At 54.3% G+C, this 19,499-nt stretch overlaps 1 long non-coding RNA gene across 1 annotated transcript; it reads left to right on the top strand.

Moving 5' to 3' along the window:
- The first annotated feature begins 1,691 nt into the window (after positions 1-1,691).
- Positions 1,692-4,514, top strand: LOC130542648 (uncharacterized). Its single transcript, XR_008957348.1, has 2 exons — positions 1,692-1,809; positions 2,438-4,514. It is a non-coding gene; the product is annotated as an uncharacterized LOC130542648 (long non-coding RNA).
- The last annotated feature ends 14,985 nt before the right edge of the window (positions 4,515-19,499 follow it).

The raw sequence follows: 19,499 nt of genomic DNA, 5'->3' as shown, positions 1-19,499 counted from the left end.
AGAGGGAGTACAAGGGTAGAGGAGTCTGCCAGGGGTGTGAGACTTTGAGGTGTATTTGGAAGAAAAAGAGGTAGGATTTTGGAACACAGATCTATCCTAGAAAAATACTAGACCAAGATTTTCTCCAGGAAAACAAGAAGGGGTAATGAAAGAATTTCACCTTTCTCTGGCTGCTGTCTTATGGGCCTTAAATCTCATTGTTGTTTAATAACTACTGTTATCCCCATTTTATAGAGAGGGAACTGAGGCTCAAGTGATTCCTTAAGATTACAGAAGCATTTAAACAACGGAGTTCCAAGTTGAACACAGCTCCTCATTCCAAACCCTGTGCTCTTTGCTCCTCTATGAAGTCTTTGGACATGACTATTTTGTGCTATTTATAGTTTCTGCACTTAATCACTTTTTTCTTAAGTATTGGTGAATTAAAAAAATAAAGACTCCAGCCTGTTTTAACTGCGCTAAAAGAAGACAAAAGGCAAGTGTGTGTCTGCACTTGCATCTGGGTTCAAAATACCAGGCAGGGTGATGGGGTGGGGTGGGGTGGGATGGGCAGAGTGGCAGGGAAGTAGAGATCCCAGGAGCTGGAGTGGCAGGACATCCAGAGAAGCCCCTGGGATCCCCTCTGGCTCTAACCGTGCAGAGTTGGTGACTCAAACACAGCTCTCCCACACTTCCCACACTGGGGATCCAGGTCAGTGGGCACATGCCCAGCCCCAGGCCTGCCCAGCCCTGCAGTGGGTAGGATGTTTGGCCCAGAGTGGCCCAGCACTACGCCCGCTCCCCTTGGGGATATGTGCCTGGCAGCCAGGGCAGCGGGATGCACCTCTGAGAGGACAGACAGAGAGGCATTCAGGGGTTGAGACAAGGAGAGACAAAGGTGGGGAGGAAGCACTGGTATGAGAGGGAGAGACAGGAACCCAGAGGAGGAACAAGGGAGCTATTCAGAGTTGGAGAGGGGAGGCCCCTAGGGAGAGAAAAGACAGAGAAAGAGGGGAGAGAAGACAGACAGACAGGCAAAGGAGTGTGGGCAAGAAAGGGAGGAGACAAGAGCAGAGGGGGAGAGTGAAGGAGTGACAAAGATGGGCAGAAAGGAGACAAAAGAGTGGAGAGAAAGGGAGAAGCAGAGGAGAGAGGGAGAGGCAACAAAAAGAGGAGAGGAGAGGAGAGGAGAGGAGAAAGGAAGGAGGGCAGGAGGGGAGGGAAGAAGGAGCGGGAGAGGAGACGCGGGCGGGGGGCGGTGAGGCCGCGGGAAGCGCCTGGAGAGGGAGAGGGAGACTGCGAGATCGACGCGGAGGGCTGCGGGGCCGGTGGGTGGAACCGTGTGCTAGGCCTTTTCTTTCTCTTTTTGGGGTGGGCGGCGGATCTCCGCCGAGATAACCCAGCCAAGCCCCCTGCCCCGCGTCCCAGCGAGGGGCCGCAGCTGTATAAATACCGGGGGTGGGGGAGCGGGGCTGCTGCCCAGGGGTCAGCGACACCGGAGAAGGCTTTGCTGTCATTAGCTAATTGAGCCCCAGATGTTAAGAAAAGGTTACGTCCTCCTCCGGAGAGTTTTTCTTTTTAAACACTTTACACAGATTCCCCGGCCAAAATGGCCGGGAGGCGCCGGGGCCCCCCAGCCCCCGCCCCCCGCCCCGCCCCTCGCCCCCGCCCCGCCCCTTAGCGCCACCTCCCCCCCCCCCCCCCCCCCCCCCGGCTCCCCGAAGCCGCCAGCCGCCGCTGCTGCCCTTGTAATCCAAGTGGCCTGCCCGGAGGCGCGCCGGGGACCACCGGCGGCGGAGCCAGCCCCCAGCCCGGGCGGCCGACTGGGAGGTCAGCCCGGAGGGAGGGCGGCTGGGAGCGGGGGACCCCGGGGAGAGGGGCTCTCAGACTCTTAATCCCGCTGAAGTTTGCAGATCAAAGACGCTGGTACCGAGGCAAAGGCGGTGCGGGTGGGGGCGGGGGCCTGGCTCCGGCCTCTGCCTTCCCCGCTGCTCTGCGGGCTGGGGCTCCCCCGCCAAGGACCCCAGGCTGCCAGCTCAGGGGGAGGAGGCTCCGGCTGCGGGTAGAGGACCGCAGGCCTGCGGGAAAGTTGCCCAAGCGCCCCCACAGGGCCTTCATGGAACTTGCCCCTCCCTGGAGGCTGAGGAAGGGTGTTTGTCCCAACCACTCCCAGGGAATGAAACTGTAGAATGCCAGGCACTTGATATGTACTATTTCATTTATCCTTCACAAAAACCCAATGGGGTTTTAAACTGCTGTTATTATTATTCGTTCATAAATGAGGAAACAGGCTTCTAAAAGGTTGAAGTCGCTTGCCCAAGGACACACACCGCTAGAAGGTGGCAGAACTGGGATTCCCCAGGGCTTGAGGCCCTGCCCTGCTCTTTCCCCTCACTACTCTCCTCCAACCCCTCTCCCATTCCCTCTCCTCTCCCATTCTCTTCCTTTATCCTCCCAGGCTCCTTCAGCCCGCAAGAAGAGATCCACCCACCTGTGGCCCTGGCAAGTGGGGTAGGGGTGGGCGTGGGGGAACAGTGGAGTGCCAAGGGCGGGGTCAGAGTGGCAATCGCTACGGGCTAAATGTGCGGGATGGGGCTGGGCAAGCATGTGCCTGGTTTGAATCTGAGCTGAAAGAATGTTCATGTTGCCCCTGCCCCAGAGGTGGGGCTCTCTGCTCAGAATAGAACCAAGCAAGTCAGAGCTGGAAGGGGCCTTCAAGATGATCAGATGCAACCCTCTTGTTTGACAGATGAAGCTGAGCCCCAGAGCAGCGCGGCATCCTCCCCAAAGTGACAGAGCTAATTGGTGGATGAGCCCAGGCCTTCCTGGGGTGCCTCCTTGGTGGCCCGCACTGGACGAGTTCCGCACGCGTGATTGTGTTTAACCCTGCAGCAACACTGCAAGGTGGAGATTAGCGTCTCCGTTCTAGAGGCTTGGGGGCTTGGAGGCTTGGAGAAGCTATGTGTGCCCAAGGTCTCCCAGTGAGAAAGTGGTAGAGCTGGCTTTGAACTCTGATCTTCCTAACTTCCCTTTCCAAGCCCCCAGAATATTGGGGCTGAGAGTGGAGATTGAAGGATGGAGAGCTCATCACGTGTTCAGCAGCTCTAGAGACATGAGGCGACGGCCATAGGCTGGGAAAAGTCCCATCCTCAGCTTTAGTCTAGACCAGCTCTCCATGTCCTCCCTGAAGTGGCCCAAATATTGAGGTCCTTCTCAAACTCCCTTCTTAGAGGGTCAGTGGGAGGGGGAAAACAGGGTGGTTGGTGGCCCTTCTCGGTTGTGAGGGTCTGGAGATGCAAGAGAGGCCTTAATCCTGGGCTCCCTCTGATTGCCTACCTGCGGGTCAGCTCAGAAGGGGAACAGGCCCTGAGGCTTCGCTGCCTTACCCCAGAGCCACACCTGGCTTCAGGGACAGGCAGTCCCACCCCAGCTCCATAGACAGATTCCAAAAGCTTCACCTTCATACCTCATCCCCTTCCCAGCCTCCTTCCATGGTCCTTGATTATACTCGTCGTCCACAAAGGTGTTCAACAAAGTTGTCAAGTACCTGCTGTGTGTCCGCGTTGTGCCAGGCACAGGGGGTCTGCCAGGGAGCAGACTGCCCTTGGGTCTTGCATTCCAGCAGAAGACAGAATTAACTAAATAGATGTGTAAATAAATGTATCATTACAAATTGGTATTGTGTAGGAAAGTAGTGGGTGCTTTGAGAAGTTACAGCAGTAAGAAATTTGTATGTCTGGGATGATCATTAAGACCATAGAGGCTAAAAATTATTACTAATAGGCCACTGTTCACTTGCGATCACACCACCTGTAATTCTAGAGTGGGTCTCCAGTCCTTCCCCAATGGTGACCAGGCAGTCTGTCCCCGAGGGCCCAGCTGATGATGTGGGTGGGAGTGGGGTGATTAGATGGTGGCCCCAATGCCAACAGTCCCCTCTGCTAGCCAGCTCAGGATTGGGGAGGGCCCAGTCCAGGGGTGGTGGGGAGGCTGGGCGAGAGGGTGTTTGCCCAGGTAGCAAGTCAGGGCTGAGGCCTGAGACTGGGAGTACTGGGGGGAAAGGGGACAGTGTGCTTCACTGATGAGTGTGTGAGCCTCTAGCATCACCCCAGGGAAAAATCCCTCCTGCTCTGCCCTCTGACCTCGTCCTCCCATACACACTCACACTTACACACATGCCCTGTCCCTGACTCTTCAGGGAAGGGCAGGACCCGCCTGCCAAAAGCATAGTAGAGCGGGACAGGTCCTGTCTTGAGGTCAGACAGCCTTGCCCTCAAATCCCACATGAGCCGGTTTCTGACTGGGTGACCTCAGGCGAGGTTCTTGGTATCCCTGAGCCTCCTGTCCCCTCTGTTTTTTGAGGTAACATGAGCCTCTGCCATGGAGGGCTGTGAGGATCTGATGAACTCAGGTACGGAGAGCACTGAAACCGGCACCTAGCCCATGGTTCACCATTAATAAAGGACGGCTGTCACTCTGATTATATAACCCGATAATTAATATATAATGGTAATAAAAGAAACCTCTCTCATGCCCTCTGGGCTCCCACCTGGTTTCCTGAGCCTCTGGGAGGTCACTCGCAGTTGGCCTCCTATGAGAAGGAGTTTTACAAGTCTGTGAAAATTGTCCCAGAAACCCCAGAACCTCTTGAGGTCCAGGCAAGACACACAGTAGGTATTCAGCACTGCCTGGGGTAGGTGGGGCGAGGTGGGGAAGAAAAGCCTGGAAACCCCATGTGTGCTGCTGGAGGTGGGCACAGCGCCTCCTGTCTTTGCGGCCCCGGCCCTCTGACCACAGGGCCAGCCGGCCCACTCTAGTGGGGAGCTCTACAGTCTACACTGCCCCAGCTCTCCGCACTTCAGAGGCTGGAGGGACGGGCTGGAGAGGTCTGGCCTAGTTGAGCCTTCCCCGCCAGCCGGGAAAAGTCCTAGCCACAGCTAGAGCGCTGGATCAGCCTCTGCGGGGCGCCGAGCACACCTGGAACCCATTAGGCCTGGCCAGGCCCTTGTTCCCTCTTGGCATAAATAGAGTGGAGAATTTGTTTTGACTACTTCAAATTGTGCAGATTTTAGGGCCTGAGAATTGGAAGTCCCCAATGCCCTGATGGACAAACAGACCAAGACACAGAGGGTTGAGGCAGCAGGAAGAGAGTCCGGTCTCATCCCGTTCCTTGTGACCGTCTCTGCTTAGCTGGTCATCATGGCCATGGAGTCCATGCCGCCGCCTCATGCACCCTATCTTCTCAGCAGCCGTGTAAGCTAGAAATGACAATCCCTGACTTCTGGGTGAGGAGGACTAGTGACTTGCCCAAGGTCACTGGGCCAGTAAGTGGCAGGTCTAGATTCTAAATCAGGCTTGTCTGACGTCAAGGCCAGGAGAAGTCTTCAGAGGGACCACCAAGACTCCAAGGGGGGTGGGGTATGGCTCCGGGTCCCTGTCAGGAACACGAGGCTCACAGAGTCAAAGGTGCTAGGACCCTCACCCCGGTCGGAGGACAGGAGTCTGAACCTCTGTGCTGGGATCCATCTCCCAAGTTACCAGCTCCTGACCTTGACTGCCCCAGGGAGTTGTGCCCCCCAGGTCAGGGTTGGGTTGACCTTGGCAGGAGGGAGAGTCTGTGGGCCCTGGGCTGCTGCCAAGACCTCATGAAATGAAAGGGAACCTTGTCCTGTCCCACACAGGGCCCATTCTCTGAGCACTCTTGAGCCAGCCTGGCCCTCATGGACCAAGACCTGATCCCTCTGTGCCAGCTATTCACAGACTCACGGAAGAGCATCCGTCGCCAGGGGCAGGGCCCTTAGAAGTCCCCAAGCCCAGCCCACAAAGTTTACAATTATGGAAACTGAGGCCCAGGGAAGAGAGGGACTCCCTCAAGGCCGCACAGTGCATTAATGGCAGAACAAAGACTTAAACCCCATCTCTTGCTTCCTAGGCCTGAGCCTTTTCTCCAGGACCCTAGGCCTCACCCCAAATAGGCAACCCTGCCGTACCTCCCTCCCTCGTGGAGACATCCACAGCTGTGCTCCCTGACCTCCTCTTCACTCCCCCAGAAGGACTGGCAATAAATACTCGTTAGATTCTCCACTTTCGATCACCTCAGCTACCCAGCCTCGAGGGGGCTGCCTTGTGAGGTAACGAGTGCCCCATCCCCGAGGCCGGTCAGGCAGAGACTGAATGACCCAGGCCAGGGAGGTTGCAGACTGAGGAACTCATTGTCTGAGGAATGGTCTCTCTAGACCGTCCCAGCTGACCTGGTTGATCTCCTCACAGCCCTGGAGTGACCCAAGTGATGATGAGGCCTCAGAAAGGGAGGGGCCCCGTGGGGCTGGCATCTAGTGGAGGAGACAGATTTGTGAAGGTACTAGCTTTACAAGGATCCCATCAGCCATCCCCTCTCCTCCAGCTTCTCACACTTCCTTCACCATGGGAAGCCCACGCCTCAGACAACGGTAGTCTGGTCCCCACAAGAACCACCCAGCAAAATCCAGGGCCTCTTCGGCCTCTGATTCCATTGTCCCCTGCCTCTTGGGACACGGTCCCTTAAGGCTGCATATCAGGGTATGAAATTCCAGAGGAAAGCAAGGCCTCCTGGGAAAGGGAGACCCTAGCTAGAGGTTTCAAGAGGGATCAGATCAGCCCCCTTTCAACTCACCCCAAGCTGTGCCCTTGCCTGGCCCAGCCCCCTGGGTCTGTTCAGACTCCAGAGCAGGGACCTGAAGTAGCCCATACAATGCCTGTCCGCTCCCTAACAACCACATCTACCCTCCAGAGATTCCTGAGACCTAGAAAAGGCGGTGAGCCTGGGAGTGGGCAGGGGAGCTTAGGGCAGAAGATGGGGCAGGAGATGGGTCGGTCAAAGATAGTTTCCTGGGAAATAATAATATAATGTAGTTGCAAAGAAAATATTTTCTAGGGGCCCCTGGGTGGCTCAGTCAGTTAAGCAGCTGCCTTCAGCTCAGGTCATGATCCCAGGGTCCTGGATCGAGCCCCACTTTGGGCTCTTTGCTCAGCAGGGAGCCTGCTTCTCCCTCTCCCTCTGCTCTGCGGGCTGCTCCCCCTGCTTGTGCTTGCTCTCTATTTCTGTCAAAAAAATAAAATCTTTAAAAAAAAAAAGTCGACTCTTTTTGCTGGTTGAAATATCTAGATGTATTGTCATGGGGATCTAGCTGAAACGGCGTGAGGCCCAGGTCCGGCAGGGACCCAAGGCCAGCACATAGGGCATAGGGGTGCTGCAGGGCTCTGACAATAGCCACAGGAATCTGGATGGGGATGCAGTGGGAGGCAGAAATGGGACATTACGAGGAGGCCCCAGAGGGGAAGGCCGAGAAAGGCCGGGCTGGAGCCTGCAGGAAGAGGCCCGTGGCTGGCAGGACTGGGCCAGGAGGGCAGGGCAGCTGAGCTTCAAGGCCACCCTGTGCTGGCTGCACCCTCCTTCTGCGTCCCAGACCTTTGGTGATGGCCCACAAGGCACAAGCCCAGAGTTCAGGTGTCCCTAGCGGGGCAGTGGCCAAGTGGGACAAGAGCTCAGGAAAACACCAGCCCTGGCAGGAAGGATGAATGCAAGCAGAGTGGTGGCAACTATGGAGGGGGTGCGTCTGTGAGGGCTTCTGTGTTGGGAGCTGGGGCCACTTGATCATTATGAATCCTTGAGTAATAAAGGAAGGAGGCAGTCCTTTGGAAGCCTGAAAGACCCACAGACACCCAAGAGGCAGACACAAAATCAACAGCCTCTGACTGGGAATCTGCCAGGCACTTAACGTACATTGTCTCCTTCACTCTCATCACAGCCCTGCCAGGGAGGCATGATTATGCCCATTTGACAGATGCAGAAACTGAGGCTAGGGGAGCTTATGTGCCCCACCCAAGACCAAAGGTATTAAAGGGCAGAGCCTAGACACTTAACTATCATCCTGCCAGCTCTAGAGCAACATTCCTGCCTCGGCCAAGCCCTGAGAAGGGCTGTAGCGCAGCGTCAGTGGACTGGACCAAGCCCACACCCTCATACATCCGAGGTGGCGGCGGCCTGGAGAAGTGAAACAACGCGTCTCAAGTCACATGGCTTCTCGGGAGTTGAACCAGGCCAGAATTCAGGGCAATAAAAATGCTCTGAAATTGCTATGCAGAGCCCCCCCCCGCCCCCGCCAGCCACCTCACCGCCCCCATCAATCTGTCACAGCCACCCTGGTTCAGCTCCCGGAGTTGTGAAGTTGTTTTCTCAGCCCTTCTCCCACCACACACACACCTGTTGTTTTGGGGGGCTTGAGGCAGGGCTCTCTGAGCAGGATGCTGCCCCTCATTTCGGCCTTGCCTCCTGCACAGCCCATCGGATGGTCTGTGCCCCCCTCCCCTGCGGCAGCCCCCAAGGGACCTTGGGTCTCTGGTTTTTGTCAGGCCTGAGAGCTGGTGGGATTGATTTATGAGAGGAGCCCCTACCCCCACCTCACCCTGAGCCCTTGGTCCTCCTCCCCCTTCTCCTCCTCTTCCTCTTCCAACTCCTCCTCCCCTGCCTGACTGCCTGCTCAGTTTTCCACAGAGTCAGGATTTCCCTGGGGCTGGGGGCTCCAAGCCAAGAACAACACAAGACCGGTTCCCCCACCTCCCCTGCCCCTCCTATCCCCCTCCAGCTCACTCACCCGCCACAGTGGCCCCACAGTCGAGAGGAGGGGTTGAGAGTAGAGGTCCAGGCCCAGCCTGATCCCTAAGGAGGGTCCAGAAACTGAGGTCCCTCCCATTCTGAGTCTTGATTGCCCCCACTTTCCTCCCTCAGAAGTGCCTTTCTTCTAGGGCCCCCACTGGGGAGTGTGCAGACCAGGACCTTGCAAATCCACCCTGGGGTGAGGGGAGGATGGAGAGAATTCTGAGAGCTCGATGAGGTGGGGTGGGGGTGTCCAGAGTAGTGAACAAGACTTGAGACCCATACTCTATGGGGACTGGTCAATGAAGACCCTTGGGAATCCACAGTGAGGGCAAAGCTGAGAGGACTCTGGGAGGAAGACAGGACAGAGAGGCCTCTGAGAGCCCCACACTGGAGGGAGAACCTATTCTCCCGTTGGCTAGTGAGCTCAGGCAGAAGTGGGAAAGGGGGTCCCAATCAGTCTCTGGTTCCCTCTCCAAGGAGAAGAACTTGAGTCACAAAGGAGGAGGAGGGCACAGAAGGTAGGACAAAGGCAGGCTCTTGCATGATGGCGGTGGTGCTGGAGAAGCCACAGGCCAGACAGACCCCAGGGCTGGGGTCAGAGCAGAGGAAGATAGGGGCAGAAGAAGGGTGGGAAGGGGGGTCATGGCTTGTGTCCGAGGCCTGCTTCCGGCTGGCTCTGAGACTTGATTTTGGCCCTCGAGGAGGTATAGAGATATGGAGGTATGGGGGTGGGGTGGCTGAGGAACCCTGTTTCCTCCCTAAGAAGGGGCCCAGACACCCAGACCACGACCAGCAGACACAAAGCTTCTCCAGAGAAAAGAGCTTGGCGAACCTCTCTGCCAGTAGCTAGCGCTGGACGAGGAGCCTACTGTCCCGTGCTTTGCCACTCCCTCTCTCAGCCCCAGGCATCTTCCCCTCCCCCCAACAGACTAGGCCTTCATCCCTCTCCAGGCTGTGTGAACCCGGGTGACCCCTCCAAGTTTGCCCCTTTCACACAGCAGCTCCTTTGATGAGTCTCTGAAGGCTTCGGTTTTCCTCTGCTGCGAGCCCCTGCCTGGCCCCGCAGTGAACCCCCCCTTGCTCACCCTCCCCTCATTTCCGACCCACGGCTATCCCTAGCTCTGCCTGGGAAGGAGAGGCATTCCCTAGGCTGCCCAGGGCACCCCCCGCCCAGACACCTCCCTAGTTAGGACAAGGAATGAGAATCCATTTTGTAAGTCACACATCAAAGGCTCAGTGACGGACTCCTTCCCACCTAGCCCTCTGTTGAGTGCATCCTTGCATCCCCGGCTTAGCACAACACAGGGGACTTAAAAGGGAAATAGAAGATTTTCAATGAGGACTTGGTAAGATGGGGAGTCACAGGGGCCTCTCTGCTTCAGAGTTAGGGCAGGAACAGGGACAGGGGAGGGATGTTGCTGGGTTATAGCTGGGCTGCCCTAGAGAGTAACCCTGAGGGACTAGACACCCCTCCAGCACAGGCCAGAAGGGTGGCTGGGCACCTGACTTCTCCCTCCTATATCTCAGCAGGCAGCCCAGGGGATGGCAGGGGGATGGCTGCCCCCTCTACCGATCACAGCCTGGTCTCTTGGGAACACACATCGGGAGTCCTGTCCAGCCCCTCCCCCTCAGCCTGGGCCCAACGTTCTCCACTCCCCTTGTTACCCCCCTCCCCCCAGGCCAAATCTGGCCAATTTGTTCTGAGACTGGGTTCTGGTTTCATAGCCTCATTTGAATGATTTCCAACCAGAATTCCTGCCTCCTCCTTTGCAAAGCTCTGCCCTCCCAACCCCCAGCCTCCCTGCTGCCCGAGCTGTCGCCTCAGCTAAGGTTGGTGTGGAAGGGGAAGGGATGGCCACCAGCCCCAATCTGAAATGACACAGGCCAACCCCCTGCCCCTCTGGACTCTCCTGGCCTCCACACAGCTTGCAACCCCAAACAGGAGGCCCTGCAGGCTGGCTGCTCACAGCTCTGTCTCAGGCCTGAGAATGTGGGCGCTCAGGCTCTGCTGGCTGTCTCCTCTGGGGCCTCAGGCACCCTACCTGAGCCAGGAGCAGATGATGTTCTAGACCTGAGCCCAGAGCCCAGAGCCCAGCCCCGCCCACAGTAGAGTTTAGTGGCCAAAACAGTGAATGCCATCCTACTAACCCTCCCTGCCTCCCCCGAACATATTCTCCAGCCCCCAGGAGCAGGAAAAGCTCTGTTTCAGGTACCAGAGAAAGGGTGTCAAGAGGAAGCTGCCCCTCATGCACAGCCAGACTTGTGAAAAACAAATTACAGGCAGCCCCCAGGGTGCTGTTCCATTCTTCCTATCACTTCTTACCAACAGAGATCAGGCGGAGACTGATTCCCTGACCTCTTTCTGGAGGCTCTGTTCTGACTCAGAGTCAGAGCCCCCTGGGGGAGGAGGCCCCTTCCTCCAGGCCCTATGCCAAGAAGGTAGGCAGAAGAAAATTCCTCCCTTTGTTTACAAAAGAGGGGTAGGAGGCCCAGAGATATTTAGCAACTTGTCTAAGATCACACAGCAGGACGGGAGTGGCAGCCACCTGACCCGCAGGCTCCCATGTCCACCACCCCTCGCTGCCACGTCTGGGTCAGCCTGGAGGGCGCTCCTCAGCCCTCCTCCCTCCCAGGGGCAGCGGAGCAACTGTCTGCAAACCCCTCCCCTGGGAGGTGATCCGGGAGATGGGTCCAATGACCTGTTCTGCAGCTCAGGGGTCTCATTTTCCAAGCCCTCGGACGGGGACTGGGGGCGGGTATGGCCCTGTTGGCACCTGTTCAGCATCTCCATTTCACACACGCTGAACCGGGCTCCCGGCACGGAGCGCCACATGGAGCCGGAGCCCTGGTGCGGAGTCAAACAGAACAGCACCCCGGTCCTCCCTGTGCCACTACAGCCTCTCACCTCCTCTTCTAGGCCCCTGGGGGTTTCCTGTCTTCGAGGCCCCCTCTCTAAGGTACGTACCACACTTATCAAGTCTCAGACAGCCTGGGTTCAAACATAGGCTCTAACTTTTACTAGGCATGTGACCTTGGGTATATTCTTTCTCTGGGCCTTGGTTTCCTCATCTGTAAAACGGGGTAATACTGTCTTCCTTACAACCTCATAGGGTTGCTATGGGGATGAAACTACATAAAAAGTCTAATACAAGACCTACTCATTCCCTTCTCCTCCCTTCCTATGTCCTGTGTTGAAGCCTAGTACAAGCCCAGTTTCGGAGGAGAGAGTGTCCCCAGCAGAGTCAAAAGTCCAGTTAGTCACTAGCATAGACATCTCTGAAACCCAAGGCAAGATGCCCAGCCTCTGTTCTTTGATCTGAAAACATAAACACGGTAGAGATAAACTGAGACAAGAGAAGTGAAATAAAGCAGTGGGAAGGAAAGGGTATAAATACCAGTTTCTGGCTTCCTTTAATCCCCATGCCCCACACCGAGGTCTGGCTCGGGGTCGGGGAGGAACCCTCTCCCCCTCTCCTCCCAGGGCCATGCTGGGGTCTCCATGACTCACCCTCCACAACAAGCAGCTCTTTTTTGTTAAAGCACCGAGCTGGGTGCCCCGCCTGCTGGCACCTGGCCCAGAAAAGGAGGGTCAGGAGCTCTGGGGAGGGTCTGCCCTCCTCAGGGGTTCCAAGGCGAGCTCCCACTCCTACCTGCACCCTGACACTATTTCTTTCTGCTCAGGCCTTGGAAATTTCCAAGGACCTGAGCTTGTGGGGACAGGAAACAGGACAAGGCTTCTCAAGGATGTTCTCATGAGGCTATGCTGGTGCCCAGAAGTCATGGGGACCCTAGACCCATGATGTCATCATCCCCCCAAACCCACACTTCTTCCTAAACAGACACAGAACAGAGGTGCCTGAGTTTATCTTCCCCCAGAAAAGAAATGAAATCTACATACTCTATTACTTCTTGAAAGCACTTTGTTAATGGCCTACTAGGTGCCACACACTCTCTTCACTTCATCTTGTTTCATCTTGTCAGTGGTCATGTGAGGTGGATGGTATTAGTCCATTTTACAGATAAGGAGACTCAGGAAGGCAAAGTTGTCCAAGGTCAACAGTTCCCATGTAAGAGAGCTGAAGACTTACAATTGGATGCCTTCAGAGGAGGATACTGTCTTCAGACTCAGCAAGGCCTTATTCCTTCCAGTCTGCCTGAATACTCCTTCTTCTGAAAACCCCTTCTGTGCCTGAGAATAGATATGGCTGGCCTGCCAGCCCCGCAGGACACACCTCCCCCCTGACACTGTGCCCCTAAGATTTTCCCACTCTCATCACAACCTCCCAACCCTGGCATCTGCTTGGGTCCTGGGGCTCCACAGTTAGGCCTATTAAAGACACAACATGGGACAGAGGGAGGAGCCCTCACAATCACACCTTGCCTTGTCCCTGGCTGATTGTTTCCCTGGACATCAAGACAGAAGAGCAGGAAAAGAAACAGGATGGCTGGAATCCATTCCAGAATGTCTCTGTACTTGGGGGTGAAGGTGGATAGGTGAGGACCAGGCTTTGGTGCCTGGTTAAGGATTAGGGGAGTGGTGGGTTGGGCAAGACAGATTCTGTATACCAATGTGGAAAAAATGGTCAGGAGAAGGCATAGATGTATCTAAGGGAAAATATAGGGGCCATAATTTGTGTGTTTTCTTGTTCTCTTTTATAGCCCTAAATACGGGAATTCACTCCTCTATCCATTCAACCACCTAAACATCCACTCATCTGCCCAACCATCTTTCATCTAATCATTCAGCCATCTAATCATCTAGTTGTCTTCCATTCATTCATCCTTTCATCCACATACCCATTGTCTATCCATTCATTCCTCCCACCATTTACCTTCATTTATCTACTCATCCATCTGTTCACCCATTCATCTAGTTATCCGTCTTCTCATCTATGCTTGTGTATCCATTAGTCTTTCCATCTCTCTATTCATCCTTCTATCCACACATCCATTCACCTATTCTTCCATCTACTCATATATCCATCCATCCATCCATCCATCCATCCATCCATCCATCCATGCATGCATTTTCTCACCCGTGCACCTGCTTGCATATCCTTTCATCCAGCCACCCATCCATCTATTCATTCACCTACCCATCACTCATTCACCCAACTGTTCTTTGTTTGTATATACATCCACTTACCTATTCCTCTTTCCATCTGTCTTTCTATTTACTTTCTCATCTACCCATTCATTCACCCGTCCATTCATCCACTTGCCCATATATACATATGTATGCACATACACATTTTACTCCACCCATCAATACATTCATATATTAACTTATTTATATAGAATTGAATAATCTAATATAGTTCTCAGCACAGTGCCCAACAAAATAAACATTCGATAATGGTAATCATGGTAGACGTTCTTATTTTAAGATTTTATTTGAGAAGCAGATTAGTGTGGGAGTAGAAAGCATCAGCTCTGAAGCTAGACTACCTGGATTCAAATCTTGGCTCTGTCACTTACTGGTTCTGTGACCTTGGACAAGTTACTTAACTTCTTTTAACCAAGCTTTCCCATCTGTAAAATGGAAATGATAAGAGTACATTTCAACTAAGAGTTGAAAATGGAGAGCTGTCCTAAAGATTAAATGAATTACTAAATGTAAAACACTTAGAACGGTGCCCTGCACACAGTAAGCCCTCAACACATATCCATTCATCCCCCAGGCATTACTGAGCCCCTATCTTGCACCAGACCCAGGCCCATCTTCCTGGGAAATTTGCATCATAAAGATGTGGTAGTCCTTCTAGGAGCACACAGCAAGGCAGAGAAGGCAAGCAGGAACATTTACAATGTAGTGTGATGAGAGCTCTCAGAGAGGCACGAGGGATGCCTGTAGGAGCAGCGAGGGGGCATTCCCCACACACCCACCTTGGCCTGTTCTCTTCACTCTGGAACTCTTGTCAGCCATCTCACCCACTCTCTGAACTTCATCCCTGGCCTCCATGCTCAGACCTCGCCCCTGAGCTCCAGACCCACATACACAGTGATTTACTGGGCATCTCTCCTCGAAAGCTGCAAATCGAACCCGTTGTTCACCTTTACACCGTTCCTCTTCCCGTACTTTCTAAATCTATAAACGGTGCCAAAGTACACCCAAATGCCCAATGTTCAGAATCACCCAGGCTCAGACTTCTGCCTCTCCCCTCCCACATCCTGCCAGTCGCTAAGCATGCTGCTTCTTACCTCTGCAAGATCCCTTACACCTGCCTCCTCCTTGTCATCTCTACAGCACCTCCTCCTCACCCCATCTCCACCTAGGGCCTTATTACCCTTCACCTACACTGCGGCCTCCTCCCCTGCCTTCCTGCAGCCATCTCTGTGTTCTCCAATGCATCCCACACCCGTCTCACCTCACTTCCCAAGACACTGTTCTCATGATGTCACTCAAAATCCAACAGTGACACCTGGAATATTTCTATGTCACCCTGTCGCTTGTCTTTCTCCTCCACTGGACTGTAGGCTTCTTGAGGGCAGCTCGCTTATCTCCATTGCCTGAGGCTCAGTGCCTGGCAAAGAGGAAACCTCAACAGGTGTTAATGTTCAGAGGATGCATTATTGTAGTAAACTAGGAGGTGAGAATGGAAGAAGGTGCAACTGGGGGCTCTCGAGTAGTACAGGAAAGTTTGCACCAGCTGCTATCAGAGAATTTTGTTAAAAATTCGCAAAACAAGAAAAGGATTGGTCACAGAGGTCACGGTGGCTATGTCTGGGAGTGAGAATAGCCCAAGTTGGATAGGGAGAGAAGTGTACCCCAGAAGACCCCCAGGTGGGGAGAAGAAGGGGTCCGGGGACCAGAGATTTCAAAACTGGGCAGACAGGAGGAAGTGGCAGGAGCCTGGGGCATCGGACTTCCATCTTGGAGATGGCTAGATGGTAACAAGGGTCCGTGTGTAGCTCAATGTGACGTTGGAGGCCAATTGGGAATGAACATCGCTGCGGGTGGGGGGGGCGCCTGGCTGGCTCAGTTGGTAGAGCATGCCACTCTTGATCTTGGAGCCGTGAGTTCAAGACCCACGTTGGGCATGGAGCCTACTCTAAAAAAAAAAAAAAAAGACGACGACAAAAATCACTGGAGGTGAGAAGTCCAGCTAGAGCTGAGAAGAATCTGGTAGGCCAGGTACCACTTCTCAGAAGAAACCTGTGAATGTGAGGCTCAGGAAAAACAAAGGAGGTGCAGATGGGTCAAAGGGAGCCCCTAAGGGAAGATTCAGTAGTGGAGGTGGCTTCAAAGGTAAGCGGAGAGGAGGCTGGGAGAAGAGTACAGGGGAGTGGTGCAGGCAGGAGTGGCAGAGTGTGTGGGAGGCCGTGGTCTGGGGAAAGCCAGTTTCTGTACCCCTCGCATTCCTGCAGACACACCCTTGCTGGTCCCTCCAGACCACTACCACCTCTCTCACCTGTCCCACGTTCAGTGTCCAGAGAAATGACAGGGGTTCAGGAAAATTGTTTCCTGCCTCTCCTTCCTGTCATGGCAGGACAAAGTGGGGAACGGGGTCTTCCCCAGCCCCCAATAGTCAGGGTCAGGGTAGCCACCTCTGGGCTGATGTCACAGCAGGCCTTCAGCCAGATCCTGAGTCTGTTTTCATTCCTGCTCCATGAGATGGGAATAATTAACGAGAAACAGAGAGGGGCAGGGAGAAACAGTGGAGGGACAGAGCTGCTTGCCTCTCAGACCTGTGCCCCCACCCCGGGGTGGAACCCTATGTATTCCTGGACTGAGTTCCTGACAAATGCCTATAGTGCCTGGGGCCCGGCTCTCCTCTCTCTCCTTCCCTCTCTGAAAAAGGAAAGCTTAGGTAGCCCTTGTCCATGTGCACACAGCCCCTTCCTTGGGGAGGAGAGTGTCATTTTGCAGTGGCCCAGGATGGGCCTGGGTGTGCCATCCAGATGCAGTACTTCTAGGTTCCCCTAGGCCCTCTCCCAAGGTATCCTGATGCAGTGGGAAGAGCACAGAACAGTAGATAGGTTAGGTCCAATTCAGATCTTGGCTTTGCCACTGACTGGCTCTGTGACCTCAGGCAAGCCATGTAATCTTTCTGAGCCCTTCTGTAGAAACAGGGATAGAACACATCATGTACTCAGAAACACCTGTGGATGAATGTGCCTTGCAGCAGGGAAGAGGGCTACAGAAGGAGTGCAGTTCTAGAACAGCTGGGACGAGATACCCAAGACTGGCCCTGTGGGCTGTGAAATGCAGCCAGCCTCGCTGGGGATGAATTATGAGGAAGGGAGGGCTTAGGCAACGTCATATGTCCATGACCCTCTTCCTTCCTCATCCTCTGAGTTAGGGCAGCCTCTGTGCCCCTAGACTGTCCTACTCGTACAAGCCTCAGGATTTTTGCATGTCTCCTTCTCCCCTCCTGCTAACTGCTAACCCAAGGCTTATCTTACGTCATCTTTTCAGGCAGCCATCTTTGACAGAATTTCCAGCCTGAGTCCCTTCCTTGCAGTGCCTGGTGCTTACCTCACCGTAGCACTTACCACACCACATTATACCGGCTGATTTATATATCAGTGATCCCCTCTGAGCTGTGGGTACCTCCAAAGAGTAGGAGCTATAGCTGGTTCACCTCCATATCCTCAACTCCATACACTGGGACTGGCATATGGAAGGGCCCAACTGAATAAATGAATGAGGGAGGGAGGGAGGGAGTGAATGAAGATATACTCAGGGTCGGATACCAAAAGGTTAAAGGGACTTAGCTGGTAATGGGGGCCCCCGGCTCCCCCTCCTGGGCACCAGATAACTGGTTAAGAGACCCTCAGCCTTGCCCAAGACCATGTCAGATCTCTAGAGCTGTGATTCAGTCCCACGCCCATTAATATTTACCTTGACTTGTAATTTTATACATTTCTTTGTACGATTATTTGAACAGCATCCATGTCCCTATGAGACTGAGCTCTTTGAAGCAGTGGCTGTCTCTCTTTTTGCTCATCACGAATTCCTGGTGCCTGGCACAACACCTGGCACATAGTAGATATCCAGCAAATATTTGAAGAATGAATGAGTATTGGAGAGAAGGAGCCCTCCACCCCAAGCCAGACCCTGGATCAGTGTGCTAAGGGAAGAAATGCAGAAACCACGTTCCCTCTACAACTTGCTTCATCCTCTACCCCTTATTAAGTTTCTGCACCCTCACTGCCTTTGAACCACCCAGGCCCCAGCAGCCCTATCCCAGGAAGTGGGCCAGGGCCTGGGCTAAGCCTGCAGCAAAATGTCCAGCACCCTGTGACTAGAAAGGGGTTAGTGGATTCCCCAAGTGCCTTGGTTAATTTGATTCCTGCTATGTATGCATCAAGTACTATTCAGCATCTTCCTATCTTTTCCTATATTTTATTTAAACTTCTAATTTTAACTTTTATTTAAACTACTAATAAATATACTAGCTGATATTTTTTAGTATGTCTTATGATCTTGGCACACCCTTTACATTTATTCACTGATTGAATGTTCGTAACAATCTCATGAAGTTGGAATGATTACCTTTTTATAGGTGAGGGCACTGAGGCACAGAGAAGTCAACCTGCCCAAGGTCACAGACTAGGAAGCCAGGCTTTGACTCTAAATCTGCACCCCTTCCCCCTGCACTACCCCCCAGTCACCCCAGATTTCCAGGTTTAATTCACCGTCTGGCCACGCAGGCTTAGATCTAAGGGCTGCTGTGCAGTCCCTCTCCCTGGGGCCACCCCCAGGGAGGAGGGGGGATACTGTCCAGGACTGATTACGGCCTAGAGCAGCTGACTTTCCCTAACTGTCTGTACTCTCTGAGTTTAGGCACAATGAGGGGCATGAAATGGGTCCTTTGGGGCTGCAACTGCCCCTCTGGGGCAAATGGGATAAAGGAGGTTTGCCAGAACTGCCCCTCCCCCAGCCTCAGTACTACCCCCCCCCATCCCCCACTGGCTTCCCTCTCTAAGCACTAACTTGGAAGATCTAATTTTCTGTCCCCAGGAGTGTGTAATTAAGACTGGGCAGATTAAGACCTCACTACCTCTCATTCCTTATCTGCCCCCAAAAAAGCCAGACCCCTCCTGAGTACCCTCATTCTTTCTCTGCACTAACCACTCCCCACCCCTCCTTGCACTCCTGCTCAGAGGTCTTCAGATCTCATCCCACCCTCCCCACCCCGTGAGACACAGGTTAGCTGAGTTAGGCCGCCCAGGTAGGAATGCACCAAAGCAGGTGCCTTCAAGAAGGGCGTTTAGCGCTTTCTGGTCTTTGCATCCCCTCCCCCACCTCTTCTCAGTCATGGAAGCTCTAGCCTGTGTAGGTTGGGTGGTTGGGGCGGGAGGACGTGTGAATCTGTGAACCTGAATAAAGGAGGTGACCTGGGGACCTGCTGTGGGTATGGCTTAGGTAAGTGTAGTGTGCCCCTGTCTGCTGTTCTGGTGGGTGAGGGAAAGGAGAGGGACGTGCATGCGAGGGAGTACAAATCTGAACACGCTTGGAGGGAGGTATGTGCGGCGAGCTGCACAGGGCACATCCAACGGAATACCTTACCTACCCCGGATTCCTGGATTCAGGACATCCCTCGAAATCTTCCGCCTGGGCGGGCACACACCAAGTGCCCCTTCTGTGCGGCTTCTGGCCCCCACTCCTCCGTTGGCGCGCAACGTGCACCATCCGGGCTCCTCGCGGACCCAGTAGGGGGCGGTACCTTACCTCTTCGGGCGGAGCCCCCACCCCAGACTCCCGCTAAGACTGTTAAAGCGACGGGTAGAGCGGGTGGGGCGCTGAGGGGGTCAGTCCAGGAGACACGGGCCACGGGCCCTCCCTCACCTCGGAGCCTCGGGAGCGGGAAGTGGACACTTAAGCAGGCGCTTGGAGCGCCCCTCCTCTTTATCTGAACCCTCAGCCCGGGAATGC

The sequence above is a fragment of the Ursus arctos genome, unplaced genomic scaffold, assembly GCF_023065955.2.
Source record: "Ursus arctos isolate Adak ecotype North America unplaced genomic scaffold, UrsArc2.0 scaffold_4, whole genome shotgun sequence".
Classification (NCBI taxonomy): domain Eukaryota; kingdom Metazoa; phylum Chordata; class Mammalia; order Carnivora; family Ursidae; genus Ursus; species Ursus arctos.
This window is presented reverse-complemented; position numbering and strand designations above follow the sequence as displayed.